Source organism: Varroa destructor, unplaced genomic scaffold, assembly GCF_002443255.2.
Source record: "Varroa destructor unplaced genomic scaffold, Vdes_3.0 BEIS01000002.1, whole genome shotgun sequence".
NCBI classification, from domain to species: domain Eukaryota; kingdom Metazoa; phylum Arthropoda; class Arachnida; order Mesostigmata; family Varroidae; genus Varroa; species Varroa destructor.
In genome coordinates, this window is record NW_019211455.1 from 53,477,853 (window position 1) to 53,492,433 (window position 14,581).

The window sequence follows — 14,581 nt, forward strand, 5'->3', positions numbered from 1 at the left end:
TAGGCACGCAATGTTTGGATGCCGTACCTACGTTGCCTATGCATATGCCGTTGATACAGCGCGCAAAAGCGCGTCTCCTTAATCAACTTTTACTCTCTGAAAAAGACAAAACGCTTTATTAAGAAACTGGCAAATACACGACCGCAGCAATTTGCATGTGCCCAACCAGATTAAAAGCAGAGACCTTTTGGTTCCAAGTCTTCGGAGCTACCGCCATTCCATCCAATCAAGATATTACGATGTAAAATGGGCATCTACGATTCATTCCAGCGTGGTCGTCGGGTCGAACAGTTGATTGACTCGTCCATGCTGATATATAAATATGGCCCATTTACATAGAACACGTGTAAGTGTCTTGTAACACGCTAAGGGTATCGAACCCAGATATACACACAATAGAGAAAGAGGGAGACAGAAAGCGAACAGAAAACAAAGGTTGAAGTTTGTATTCGGTTTGTCGTACTGAGAAAACTAATAATAATCAAAATTATCATACTAGTTAAAGCTATGATATAATTAGTTTCCTAATATCAGTGGCTACAAATAGACAAAAATAACTCCAATGTGACGACTAAAGCGCCCTGTTACAACTACTGATTATGTGAAAATGCCTTAGCAGTATTTAGGAAGGTTGTGTCTAGCGTTGGGCGAGCTAAGTGTTAAATGGCCTTTGCGAGATCAAGACTGCATCCTGCGATAAGCTATGCATGACAGCCTGTACTCCAGCTGTAGACAAGACAACAGCGATAAAGATAAACACGGGTCTGCTTAGGTTGGGTTGTTGTGTCGGCTTTGTTTTGGCTTTTTGGCTAGAAAAAAAATGGTGGTCACTGAGGTCAGCAGTGGTTAATGTGTGCATAATCGCTTATTGTGCGAGGTTTCAGAGATGAACGCAATCGTAACCGCCATCGGGGTAAACCTGCAGCTTTTACGCTAGCGTCGTAAGTTCGAAGTCTTGAGATATCTGTTTATTTCTACAAACGTAAGTACGCTAAGTCGGGGTATAGGTCTTCACGCTAGTCGAACATAGCGATTTCGTCGTTTCGAAGGTGCGGAGAGTTCTTACGCGGTGACGAATCTCCTATATTTTTTGCCGTATCCAAATATAGCAGTATTCGTTCTAGCTTATACCTGTCTCCTGCTGTGGCAAGGTGCCATTTTCTAGTATAGACAAACAACCAAAGAACGAGATCAGCTTGCGAGCTAAACATTGATTCAATGTTGCGCCGCCATTACACGAGGAGTGCACTATACATTATGTTCGTATAGTAGTACTAGTGACAATAATTAAAGGAGTTTCCTTAGGATTTATTTGTGGCGGGATCCACATAATCGTTAACAGTGGCATTGCCTTACCACATTACTTTTAGCGCAGACTTAACGGCCCGATACCAATATTAAAAATGGAGCTAAGATAACGTGCGCCTATAAGCGCGAAGACTCGCTATATATTTTAGCATTCTGATACGTGTACGTGCGTGTCATTGACAAATATCTTGTGAGGCAAGGATCAGGTTTGAGAAGTGCATCGACAAAGCAACGAGTCCTAAACATCCTTTCGGATCAAAACGGCTTGTGGCTCTAAGCATGCTTTTTCCTTGTTTCCTACAAAAAGGACACTGTGATAACCAGCATAGATATCGATAGGACGTTCATCGGCGAAAATAGACTAACTTGCCGGCGGTAGGTGTATAGCGACACGGAAAACCGTATGTGAAATACACAAACATATACTTGCGCGTACCTTCGAAGATAAGAAAATGAACCTACCAGATAGCCTTATAGGCATGTTCTTCATATGTGTCCTCACCTACACACAACCTTCGGTATTCTTCTGGCTCTGCTTTTTTGAATCGATCCCCTTCTGGTGACATCCATGATAAGGTGAACCTTAGCAGAACAGCTTCTTTAGGCCATTTGAATTATTGGAGAAATGTGTGTTTAGCTAATAGCCTGCGACCAATGAATTCAGGTTAGGCTCAAACGTCTCACTTCATTTCAGGTTGGCATGGCCAATGGTGATGCGACGCCTTCCCTACGACCGAAACGGTTATTACCCTTATTCAGGCCAATGTTTGTACCTTAAGCCATAAATACGATAGTAAACTGCGTCACAAACTTTGTTTTAAATTTCCCAAATGTTTTCTCTCCGTGTATTGATCCACTGCGCTGCACGCCATATTATACCGCCAACTCTTTTATAAGCCCGCCAAAAAAACTTCTAGATAAGTATAAAAACTTATAGAAGAGCTAATTCTGTTTCGAAGGAGCTGACAGAGAATGCAATGAAGCTCGGAGAAAAAGGCCATGCCACTTTGTAAGCGCCTCCTCCAACATCATTGATATTAGTAAAGATGGGTGTAATATAGAAAATAATAATGTATGCATCAAATAAAAACGAAGAATGGAGCACTTTTGGGGAGAAACAAGCCGACGAGAGCCGGAAAAGCGGCGCGACTCAGCGAACGGACATGGATAGAAGCTGATCAGCATCACATCGATGAAGAATACAGTGCTCGATGGAACATTACCATAATCACCACCTCGTTGATTCTGCTTGTTCAAAGCCGGAGAATGCGAGAGCTCGCGTTTTGCGCTGTCCGTACGCCGTTAGGAAGAGGACTTTGAAACTAGAAGCGATCTTCTCGACGCCGACTTTCACCATGAGAACATGAGCAGCGGGTGTCGAAAAGCCCAGCGTAGCTTAGGCAACCGCGGCGAGGGATGAATGGCTGAGAAAGCAGTCCTCCTTCGAGGGATCGCCCTTACCCCTCTCCTCCATTGCTGCATTCTCTCGTTGTCCTCTATATTGTCGCATATTGTTATAGGAGTAACGTCCGCGGCCTAGTCGAAGGCTAAGTACGGCGACAAATCTCTCAGCGGCTCTTGGGGACCGTTTCGGGACTACGGAAGCTGTTCCTTCCTTGCGCAACTTCTATAGTAGAAACTAGTTTTCTTGGACGGAATCGAAGAAGTCGGGCGAGCTGGGATGAAGGAATGAAAGTGAAGGAACCCCCAGTTTTCCCGAGCTTTTAAAGCGTTGACTTTCTTCTTCTACTTCGGGTTCTTCTGTAAAGCACAAAATAACGATCCTTGAGAGAGAAGCAGAACAAGACTGGAAAGCTTATATGCTCTTTTACACATCGTGAAAGATCTTTGGGTCTTTTTACTTTTGTGTGGGAATATATGGAAAAAATATTCGACACAAAGTATATATCGCTGAATGCCACCGGAGCCCAAAAAGAATTTTAATCTTTTGGCAGGAAACTACCAGATATTAGGAACTATTACATAACAATCTTTTTGACTGCGAACTTTCGTATTACAAGTAGCGAAATGTCGGTGGAATTCATGACAGATACGGCAGCGATACCCTAACTGCCGGCGATGACTGTGAGTATAATATTACATAGAATGTACTACTAATAAACGGCCTTGATAAATGTGTGGATTCTTGCTTCAAGCTTGATTTATATTTCTGCCAGGATGAACTAGTCAAGTGGAGCACAAGCAGAAATACTCTTATTGTATTGACCTCAATCCGTATACGGTGGGGCGGCATACGTCACAAACAACGGAAAGGAACTGGGTAGCCCGGCCAGAGTTCCCTGCCGTAACGGAGTTCTGCCGCAACGGAAAGCGATAGCGCTGAGCGGCTCATGCGTCATTATTACATAGCTGTTTTGCCCCACTTGTAGAACATATCCCCTTTCCAGTTCTCTAAATCTCGAAACGCAACGTTACCACTGTTTCTTCAAGGGTACACGAAATTGGCACGAAACGCAAGTTTCACGAGTTAACAGCTGCAATGGACACAGCTAGAGATACCAACGCTAGACGTCACGAGAGAGATTGACCGACGTGAATAACAGGTAGCAGTCAGCAACGCACTACCTCAGGATCTATCTGATCAGAAGTGCTTTCTGTAAGCCTTTACGGAGGGATAAAGCGGATAAGTAAAGTTCACAGGAAGGAGCCAGCGCAATTTAGCCAAATGAATGGCAGCAGAAAAAGACTGACGAAGCAAGAAGAAGGAAGTCGGTTGAGAAAACTTTTCAGTTTTTCCGACAAGTAATGTGACAGTTTTGTCACTTCTTCTACCGGTTCAGCTGACAATGAAAGTTACTCCCAGACGAGAAAGTACTGCTGGGAAAGAAGTGCGGGCTGAAACCTGTAGAGGACGCTGTGAGCGATAGAGAATATCTAGCCACTACCTTTCCAGGAGAATACACTGTAGCATCTTTTAATTTTCTGATTTTTAGTGAAGGGTTTTCGTAGCTTTTAGAACCCATTTGCATATGGCCATGTCGGAATGTACATTAAGCTCCTGAATATATGTATTATATAGTAAGCGTCAAACCAACTCACACATACAAATCACTGGCGTCTTCTTTTCAGTGTTGGTAGCATAGCGTATGCGGCACACATAGAGAAGCGCATGTGAAAATGTGTGGCTCGAACATCTGTATAATGCTGACGGTATTTGAAAGACCCGTTTGATCCTCCAGGATTAAGTACTAATCTTGCAAATTTGGTCCTTTTATTTTTGAGTACTTGTAATTCTATCATGCTTACAAAGGGTACTACCTGTAACTGGACTACCTAGCACAGAAAAACGACGAGTAATTTTAATTAATTATTTTATTACTATTTACTAGAATAATACTCAAGCCCATTCAGTCATTCACGTACGTGTATTTATCACCTGAAACATCCACAGTTTTGACCCAAACACAAACGACACTGCTTAGGTTATCCAACTCAAATCTTCAGATCATTGAACTTTCGGGGGGAACAGTCCTCAAACCAGCTTCTACCCGTTCATCATTTGCCTTTAGTTCGTATTAATTTGGCATCCTGCAGCATGAAGCAGCGGTTGCTTCCCTTAAACGTAAACGATGAGAAGCTAAGCCTCGTTCATCTGCAGGATTATGGCTCTCCTGCTTTCTAGGTCTCTTTGGCCTAGCTGTTCATCTCTTGTCGTTCATGTATAGCTTTCTAATGATTCTTGATAGCAATATTATCTTTATTTATGTTACCTAGCCATTACCTGGCTTCTTACTAACAAAAAAGGCATGACATTTAAACATAATATATTTTTTTTATTGTTGCGGGAGTTTCCTACAGCTGCTTTCCTAGTCGGCTGAAGCTTGATCAGGTCTTATAATATTACCAATGTTTTTTGACGTTAATGCCCTCTCGCGAGTCGCTCGCTTAGAATTAATTTCACTAACATCTAAGTTGAAAACGACTCAGTAGCGGATCAGGTAAATGCGCCTGGTCCAAGGTTATACAGTATGAGCTGATACAAGAGCAACGCAGTTTAGCACCCGTATGGCACTTCAAGCCTTCTTGAATAAACCTAGTAATTAAAGCTTGATCTACTTGATGATCATTAGCTTCTCAAAGATTCTTGAATTTCTTCTGAAGAGCCTAACCTCCAATTATCTGTTGAATTTCAAATGATACACAAATACATGTCCTTCAAAGCTATACTATTAATACATTACATACAAGGTCAAAGAAATCATCTGCTGATTCAAGATGATTCACGTCCTACATTATTTTGAAAGACAAGTATCCACATCTTTTGGTACGTTTTTTTTCCTGACAGCTAAAGTTCGTTAAGCAAACACACTGCCGACCAGAATCCGAAAGGATCATTTGTTAACAGTATCCTCTACCGACACTACTAAAGCCGTTACGTTTCTCCTTCGGTTCTTTTGTTTATGTTTCTGTTTTCAGGTCTTCCGTTCAGTGCTCAGGCCCGCGTCTAGTTTTGCACCTTTCTACCGTACCCATGTCTCAGCTAAGAGCGCGAAGATTCCTCTTTAAGTTTTTGCACATCGCTCCGGCGCAGAAAAACCTCTGCAAAACAGTATGGCTTAATGCGAACGCTAATGATAGATCCATAATGATCCTCGTCTCTGTTCAGAAACAATGCTACGCAAACTGCAGTCAGCTAGAAGTAGTATTCAATTACATAGCCATGAAAAGCCGCCACGAGGCGTCTTAAAAATAAAGCCCAGACTATAGGGACGTCGAGTTGAATCCCGGGTTATATATGACTGTTAACTAGTGTAGCCTGCTCTCTGTTGCCACTATTGTGACAGCGACGTTTGGTGAAATGTAGTGGCTGAGTCGATTGATTCGGTTCGTCACATACAATGGAGCGCGGCCGGGGAATAAGGAGGGCTGGAAAACGCGGTCTAATTCATTCGCTGTTGTTCAGGCCACCTTCGATGGTGGGCTATCGCCTCGAAGCCCTCTGGATCGCAGCTTTTCCCTAGGGTTGTTCTATGTAAAGGAAGAGGAGTACTAGAGGCTACGCTGTTAATCTCAAGAGATGCATTTACATTGAACCTACTTTCTTTCTTCCGCTTGCACGTTGATGCCAATGCATTTGCGCCTAACAGAACTAAACGACGAGGGTTATTGGAAACGGGGTATGTGAGTGGTCCATGATTGTCGATTGGTCGGCTAACTTGCTATCAAGTGAACTTCGTAGTACTGAAGCCTCCGATCTTCGGGTCTTGATGAACTTTGCCACTGAACGGTCGTCAGCCAGCGACTTAATGGAGGAATTTGGTCGAATAGGGGAGGGTACATAGCGGGTCGTTATGGGAATACAGCAATACATTGCAGGACGTTCATCGACACGTTCCTATCTTGATTGTATGTATGGCGTCAAAGACGAAAGGTTTTAGGGAAAAATGACACCAAGCCGGCACAAAGCGCTAACCTTTGGTTTAGTATATATATATATATATATATATAGAGCACGCACCGCATACTGTAAGTAAAAGTAAATATTCACATACAAATACATTAAAATTAAACAACTTACAAGATAATCTGCTTAATTTGCAGGCTATAATAGGCTTAATATGCAGAAGTTAATGCCGGCCTCCTGTACGGATTGTTGCGTGGATGTCCCTGGACTGAGGTGGCAAACTTTGACGGTGGTAATGCGGTTTCGGTTAGCTGCCCTCTGGTGCGAAACTTTGTGAATGGCAGAGCCATTGTCGACTAGTTTCGTCAGCATTAGACATTACCAGTTGTGGCAAGCGGTTACAAAAGGAGCTGCCAAGAAGCCTGCCGCTTGAGAATACCACTTTTCACAGATACAGCCGGAACGGTCGTTTGGATCGAAACAGGGATAATCGTTACAAATGGTCGTCTCTTGCAGCTGCTACGTCTTTGAACTGCTGCTTCTTCTTCCAGGACCAAGGAGGGAAAGGGGGGGCTGAAAAGATGGAGAGAGAGAAATGGCAAGGCGCTGAAGTGAACTAAACTGAAAAGGACGAGTTCTGCCACATAATTTTCCATTGAAAACCCGAAACGAGGGCGACAACGGGAGATAGCCAGGTGCTGCGTTAGCGACGTACTGCTGCACCTCGTCCAACGTCTTCGTCTTTTTGCATTGAGTGCTATTCGTATATCAACTACAAAACGTGCGTATCCAAAAAGGTGTAGTAAAAATTGCACTCGTTTAGTAGTTATAGCACTTAGTGTTTTTCTGCTGTTACACCTCTGGGGTAAAGTGAAGCTGAAATCGGAGCCGCGTCTTATTTTTTAGTGCATGCTTTCTACAGTCATCGTTTAAGTCAACATATTATCAACAGGTAGCAATAATATAACATAGCACGATGTGTTCTTTCGATATGCACCCATTTCCGCTGTGTTGTCTGCTCAATTCGTCCAACATGACGGGGCTCGAATCACAATCGGCTCCACTTAAACTATTATCACCGCTAATATCACTGCGAACCGTTCTGCCGCTGTTATGCTATCGGACAAGCCAGGCACATCACAGGCCACTTACTAGCTTCGCACCATGTGAGCCGTGTCCCTGGCAGCTCGGGCCGTCAGTAACAACGGCAACGACTAACGCTCGCAAAGTTTAAGCTGTCGAAAAAAACTGTAATAACAATTACTGGAGAGGAAAGAGGGAAAAAGCCAAAAAAAAACGAGGCCTGCCTAGTTTGTTAGGAATTTGAGTTAGGAAATTTAGTGCTATTTCTACTTTGTATTTATCAAACTGTAGCTAATTCGAATGGAAGGGTCCCTTTGGCAATCGCAGTTAGTCAACGTTGTGGTGGAAGCGGCCTCCTCTATCCTTCGTTACGGTCTCGCACGTTGACTAAACTTCCCTCGGCTCCATCCCTTTGCTTTTGCGAATATAGAAAAACTAAGAATGTGGAAACTCGTTGCCTTCTAGTGCTGATGTGTCAAATTAACTAGAAAACAGGAAGAGTGACGGCGTTTGGTAGAACTGGGCTAAGAAATAGGTAAGCTTTTAACAGTCTCATTCATCTTCGTTGGCCCTCACTAAGTCTCTTAGCTTGGCTCATCGTTTCTGGCCTGCTAAAGCGGTAGGATCGCTTCGTCAGAGTAAGTTGTGCAACAGCGAAACACAAAAATAGGACGAAAATAAAATAGCTCGTAATCGCGCTGGATTATATTATGGAGGCAACAACGTACAAAGTTAATGCACGTTTTTATTTAAAGATCGACTATGACTGAGTGCCTCTGAACAGCCTTTCAGCAATTTTATTGTATTGGCAACTTTTGGTTGTTGGCCTTGGGCTCCATATTTTCTCATGTTGTATATTATGCGACTTCTGCAAAGTTTGATAATAAGCCAACAGCAAAAGTGAAAATATTGATTAGTTGAATCTCAGAAGTGAAGTTAACGCTTATTATACAATAACTTATAATAAAATCACTGCGAAAGGAGTGCATATACATATACGAATCAGATTTTCTTGCCGGTAAAATGGTTCGAGTGAATTGTACTTCACATAATTTCTCAATAGACGTAAGGCGTCGCTTAATATATAAAAATATACAAAACACATAATAGTGTACATTTTTTAAAAGTGAACCATCACAAAGGACGAAAAGATAAGTCAGGTGGAGGATCTCCATTTTTGTTATGTTAACTTCGGAAGGAAATAGTGATGACCTTTTTACCAAATTTACTCAAATTCTACCAACAAATTAACACCTCTAAGTTTTTGAATATATGTTATATACTTCTGATTTTCAAACAAATCCCATAAACTCAAGATGTTTGATGATAGTCGCATGACCGCAATTCACCTTCTCGGTCAACTCACGAGTTGGCCGTTTTCCTTCAGAAGCACTTTTAGGTGGTTTTCATTGATCTCGGATGGCCGGCCTGGGTGAAGGACAAGCTCGATATCCAAGATGTTACCAGAGTGCATAATACAAGTTGAGGTTTGCAAACTATTTCTAATTAGTCCTCCCAGACACGAAGTCCGCTCTCTATATATAGCGTAGAGATACCGAAGTGTTTCGGTATTTTTTTTTCACTTCAACAAAAATGCAGGAACATCATTTTTATAATTATTTTTGTCTGTTGTTATTATTTGTGTAAAAAGTTAGGTCTTGTCAAAGATGGCACTTTTGTGAACAAAGCAAAGTTTTCATTTTGTCCATCTGTAAAGTTTAAGCTCTGAATGAAACTGCAATTTACTCAGAATAGAGGCTGTACCATAAATAAGCACGTAATAGCAGGTAAGCGAAAAGGGACACGCCGACATCCATGGTGCGAGATGGTCTAGGTGGCTAATGTGCATATCTTCCTGTGCGTCGCTACGGTAGGCACGAACACGGGGCCATCGTTGGTTCAAATTTGGGCGTTGCCAAATCCACAAAACTATTTTGTTAAGTCCAGCAAAATTCATCTCAACTAAAGCTTCAAGTGAGGAAAGGTCTTTGACGAAAGGTTATTCTGAGGATTTGCTTACGCATTAGGAATAGTCATAGGTGTTTAAAACAAGCCTATTTGTATGTAATCTATAACATGCCCGTATAATTGAAATGTCCAAAAAATGCTCTGAGGCTATAGCTTGTATTGGCCGTTATATCTTGCTTCGTCCTTACGCAGGACAGCGCTTTAACCATGCCAGCGGACAGTTATTTCGTCCTACCAAAGCCATTATAAATGCAGCCAGGGCAGAACTCCATCAGTTGAGTTTCAGCTTTAGCCTTCAAGAGGGTTCGAATAGTCTTAGTGACAGCTATCTCACACGTAGCCAACCCGTGTGCTGATGGATCGGCTTTATCCTTGCTGCTGTATCTTACCTCCAGGACTTTCATTGGCCAGAGTGGGCAGCTTTCCGCAAACTTTTTGCGACAGGAAGAAGCTTGCTACTCGTCTAGATCTGTATGTATATATCTTTGTTGATTGGCCGTTTGCGCTCACAAACTGGACGCGAACCTCACTACTATGAAGTCGTACTGCCGCTAATCAATACACGAATAAACTGATTTTTGTTTTAGAGTACTGGCTTTCTTAGCAAGCTATATCAGGTATTAGTCAGACTTGCGTACATATATATTATCAGTTTGACTTCGCAGTATGTATTTGAGGGTAATCTCGACTTCGACAGATAATTGTTTAAGACGGTAACGGCTACAGTGCAAATTATGCTGTTATTCGGAGCTAAGGACCTTTAAGTGCCAGATCCGCAAAATTCACTGACGTTTAAAAGTAGCTTGAATTTTCGCAAATTTAATAAAAATGTGAGAAACTTACTAAGGGTCTGCTTGCGCGAAAATAAATAGTACAACGTAAATAAATACCTTGTACTATTTATTTTAAATTAAAAAGTAAAATTTTAATATTTGTAAAAAAAAAGTTTTTGTGCTAACAAAGTTTCCATTTGCCTTGTAAACGATCCACTCTTCATCGCGTGGTCTAACCTTTACGCATCATCGTCACTGGTGACAATTTGCAAATTCAGTAACACTTTTGTTTTATTATGCTTATATAAATTTATGCATATGGGCGCATTGTGTGGAATTTGACAGCAAGATCATCACCAGTGTACCAGCAGAGGCCTGTCAGCTGCATCCTGAATGCAGAATGCGCAAGACAAAGCAGGCATACGACATATACCTACATTGCGTATGCGAAGGCGCTAGGCGTCAAAATAAGGATAAAAAGAATCTTGGACTGGACTATCAAGCGGACCTACTTGACAAATTTAAAAGTTCCGTAGGTGGTTGAGCAGGTAAGAGACACTGTGTTTCACGCAAAGGCTGCGCTTTATTTTAGTCGCAGATAATAGGCGTAGCTAACAGTCAGATGTAAGTAGCATACCAAAGTTGGTTAGTACAATAAGACGCTTCAGGTGGGTTGATGCCGGCTGGATCTGGGTCAGATCGTTGATACACAGATTTGTAAGGAAGGTCTAGAAGGCAAGTCGTTCCTTTTGATGTCTAGTTCACTACACGCTGAGAGGAATCAAGGTTCGCAAGGTAACACCAGACCTTTGCAAGAAGACAGAAGAAACCCGACTTAGCTGTGTACAGTACATCGTGTTCTTCTGTAGATGTCGACTTCTGAAGGCTCTCCACCACATCACTGGAAAGAGAGCTGCAGCAGAGACTGTAACACTGCTGCAAACGACGAGATTTATCGGCCTGTAATATTCCACCTCGCTGACACCCCAAGTACTCTATAGCACATTCAGGCCGCGATCATCCTTCTCTTGACCCCATGCAAATCTTCGGTGGTGAAGTCTTCTCACCTGCAGGAACCGTTTTCGAGAGGCACGCAGCCGGTTCCTCCCTATCCTTTCTATCAGCGTCCACCTGTCTGCCCTCTCGGAAGCTTCTTCGTCTCGAATCTATTGCGAAAGCGAAGACGAAGAAGAAAATTGAAGGGTTCGCAACTTTCTCTCTCCCTCTGTTTTCCTGGAAGGAATACTAAACAGTGCGCCGCTGCTATGGTCTGTTTTATTTACGTTGCACACCTCTACCCTCTACACTCGCTCCGCGTTGCCCAAGCTGCCGTGGCAGGCCTAGACGGACTGCGAACCCCGTAAGTGAACGGAAGAAGGCTGCAAACACCGAGTCCGCAAGGGAATGATGCGTAATGGCACTGAAAGTGAATGTTGTTGGAGTTCGGTCGCAAGCGCAGTAAAAACCGTCATGCAAAAAAGATAGCGGAAAGAGATGGCACCCGTGAAGAGCACCCCTAAAGGTAAGGGGTTCTCATAATGCATTCTAAAAGAAGAATTCTGTGTGTAATGAAAATTAACGCGAGGAGAGCAATGCCAATTTTACTAAGATACGTTTTCGGGGACAAGTAAAAGCCTTTTGAGGGAAATCTATAGATGTTCTGCTCAGGATATGGATGCTCACTTCTACAAAGCAATCACATGAAAATTTACCCGAAGAAGATACTCTAATTCTGTATCCGGATAAGAAGGCAGCTAGACACCCTACTTAGTGCTTTACGAATCTATCACTGGTCGATGGTATCAGACATTTTACTGATTAGACAAAGTAGATGACCACGATGGTGCCAACGCGTGCTACACCTGTAACACCGATTCAGAAAACGAGCTCGACGCAGGGTCGTTAACCTCATAGGATCTTCATTATGACAGATAAAAAAGAAACTAAACAAAAACAAAAAGTGTGTACTAACTATAGATTTGGATTTTTATATATAGTTAAAAACGCCATGCAGATCGTATATAAAAAACCCGATATAAACTGAATTGTCGTGGTCTTGCTGGTAACTTCTTTGTTTCGCACAAATACTTTTAATACCTTGCCGTTCAATCTAATAAAACTGCATTTTAGCGGGCTGACAAATATTTAAATAATCCCCTGATTCGGACAAGAATCGAAAGCACCTGTTTTTTAAGCGAAACCAAGGCAGATACCTAAAAAAATTCTAATCAAATTTATAAAATAGTGTCACTTATTTAATTGAAAATTTCACCAAAGTGGCCCAAGAAAGCGCTGTTGTTATTGGATTTCCGTGTTTTACTTTATTTACCTATGTAAATCTATGTAGTGTAATACATATATATGTCGATTAAGCGGTCTGAATTGGCGCCCAGATCTGGCCAGAAATCTTGTCTGTCCGTGCGAGCATTATCGGCAACTACAAAATGAAACTTTACCCGTACCGTTATGCAATGATTGTTAGTCTCTGGCAGTGCTTGACTGATTAGGCAATCATACTGTCCATCATACAGTATACAATGTGAAGTGGAACACGTGTATCTGATCTAAACATTAGTAACAACAAACAAATGCAAAAAGCCAATAGCAAAAAAAAACGCACAAAAATCATTATGTAGTAACAACAAGCACCCGATTCATAACAAGCCACATATTTGACTTTTCCGTAGTAGTCAGCTATATCTGTAATTTACGTGTAGAATGGAAAATACGGCGGGTAGCAATGTGTCACCGGCGACTCGCATACTCAGTTGAATAAGGTCAACGTGATTCTTGTGTGATGACGACAAACGTACGTTTTGGCCTTTTCACATTAATCTACGTAGGCTGACAGCAATGCTTATAATATTTATAGTCATACGTCACACGTTTGTACACAACAACATAGTTTCTACTATCGGTCGAGGCCAGAAACTCATGTCGTCCTATGAAATGTTGTGAGTTAACGGGCCTCAACGGTATTGTTTGGTCTGTTTCCGTTGCATTTTTTGGTAACCGAGAACCGGTTTCGCCAAACTATCCCAAAAATAGATAGCGGACCATAGCAGTTTGGACCTGCTCCGAAAAACACTTGGGTTGCGTAAGGATGATTATATTGTTGTGTCGTTTGGTTGTCTTTGCCTTATGTTTCGAACACCGATCTACCCTCCTGTAACGCGTAGGTCGTGGGCGAACTACAAGCACAATCCCGAAGAAACGAACGCTTACAGGTTGACTACTTCCTTTTATCATCGCTACCACCAGCAAGGCGATAGCAACCTACGCTCAGTCTCGTTCGTTCAGTCTTCGTTGACTAGCCTAGGCTCCGTGCACCCTGCCATTCTCTTTTGCCAAATTCTCTTTTGGCAAGTTTTTGAAGCCTGCTGCCTTGTGGGTTCGCTTCCCAGTTGTTTTGTAGGTGCGTTCGCTCGTCTGGGGTGGGAGGCAGTATACTTCTGTCAGGCCGCTCCGGATGATAGCCATTTCATAAGGAATCAATTTTTCACCTCCAGGAAAGCGAACGATGAGAAGTAGAGAGAAAAGAAACGAGGACGAGACAACAAAGTGGGAAACGACGCTAGTGCTACATGTTTCGGTGCGGCCAGCTTAGAGGACAAATAGTAACATATTCCGTAGGAAATTTACGCAAAATGAAGGCTGATTATAGGCCCAGACCCGAAACAGGCGGGTCTAACCTAAGCAGCGATCACCAAACCGTTATAATGTAACGGAACCGTCCAAAAGATGGATACTTTGAAATCTCCCTTTTTAGCACTAATTGAACTTGAAAAAAGGACAAAGAAGATAGATGTAATGGAAACTAAGATATAGGTGGAAATAGAGAATTTTCCAATCAAGGAGAGATACAATAGGGGAAAACGACGAGTATAGCTAATAACTGTTTCTGAGTGGTATATATTATATTATTTGGTATTTCTCACGTTCTCCTACGACGAGTTATCACGACGGGCGCATACTGTTTAGAGGGCTGCCTACATAAGGGTAAAAGAAGATAATACCGATAGAAAACGGTAGTGATCATGTTTATAAAGCAAAATAAAGCTTTTCTTTGGTTAACATAATATAT

At 42.2% G+C, this 14,581-nt stretch overlaps 1 long non-coding RNA gene across 1 annotated transcript; it reads left to right on the top strand.

Annotated features, from left to right (window-relative positions):
• Positions 1–453: 453 nt before the first annotated feature.
• Positions 454–13,863, top strand: LOC147757997 (uncharacterized). The gene is made up of 4 exons (XR_015320943.1): positions 454–941; positions 5,746–6,675; positions 6,871–7,454; positions 10,843–13,863. It is a non-coding gene; the product is annotated as an uncharacterized LOC147757997 (long non-coding RNA).
• The last annotated feature ends 718 nt before the right edge of the window (positions 13,864–14,581 follow it).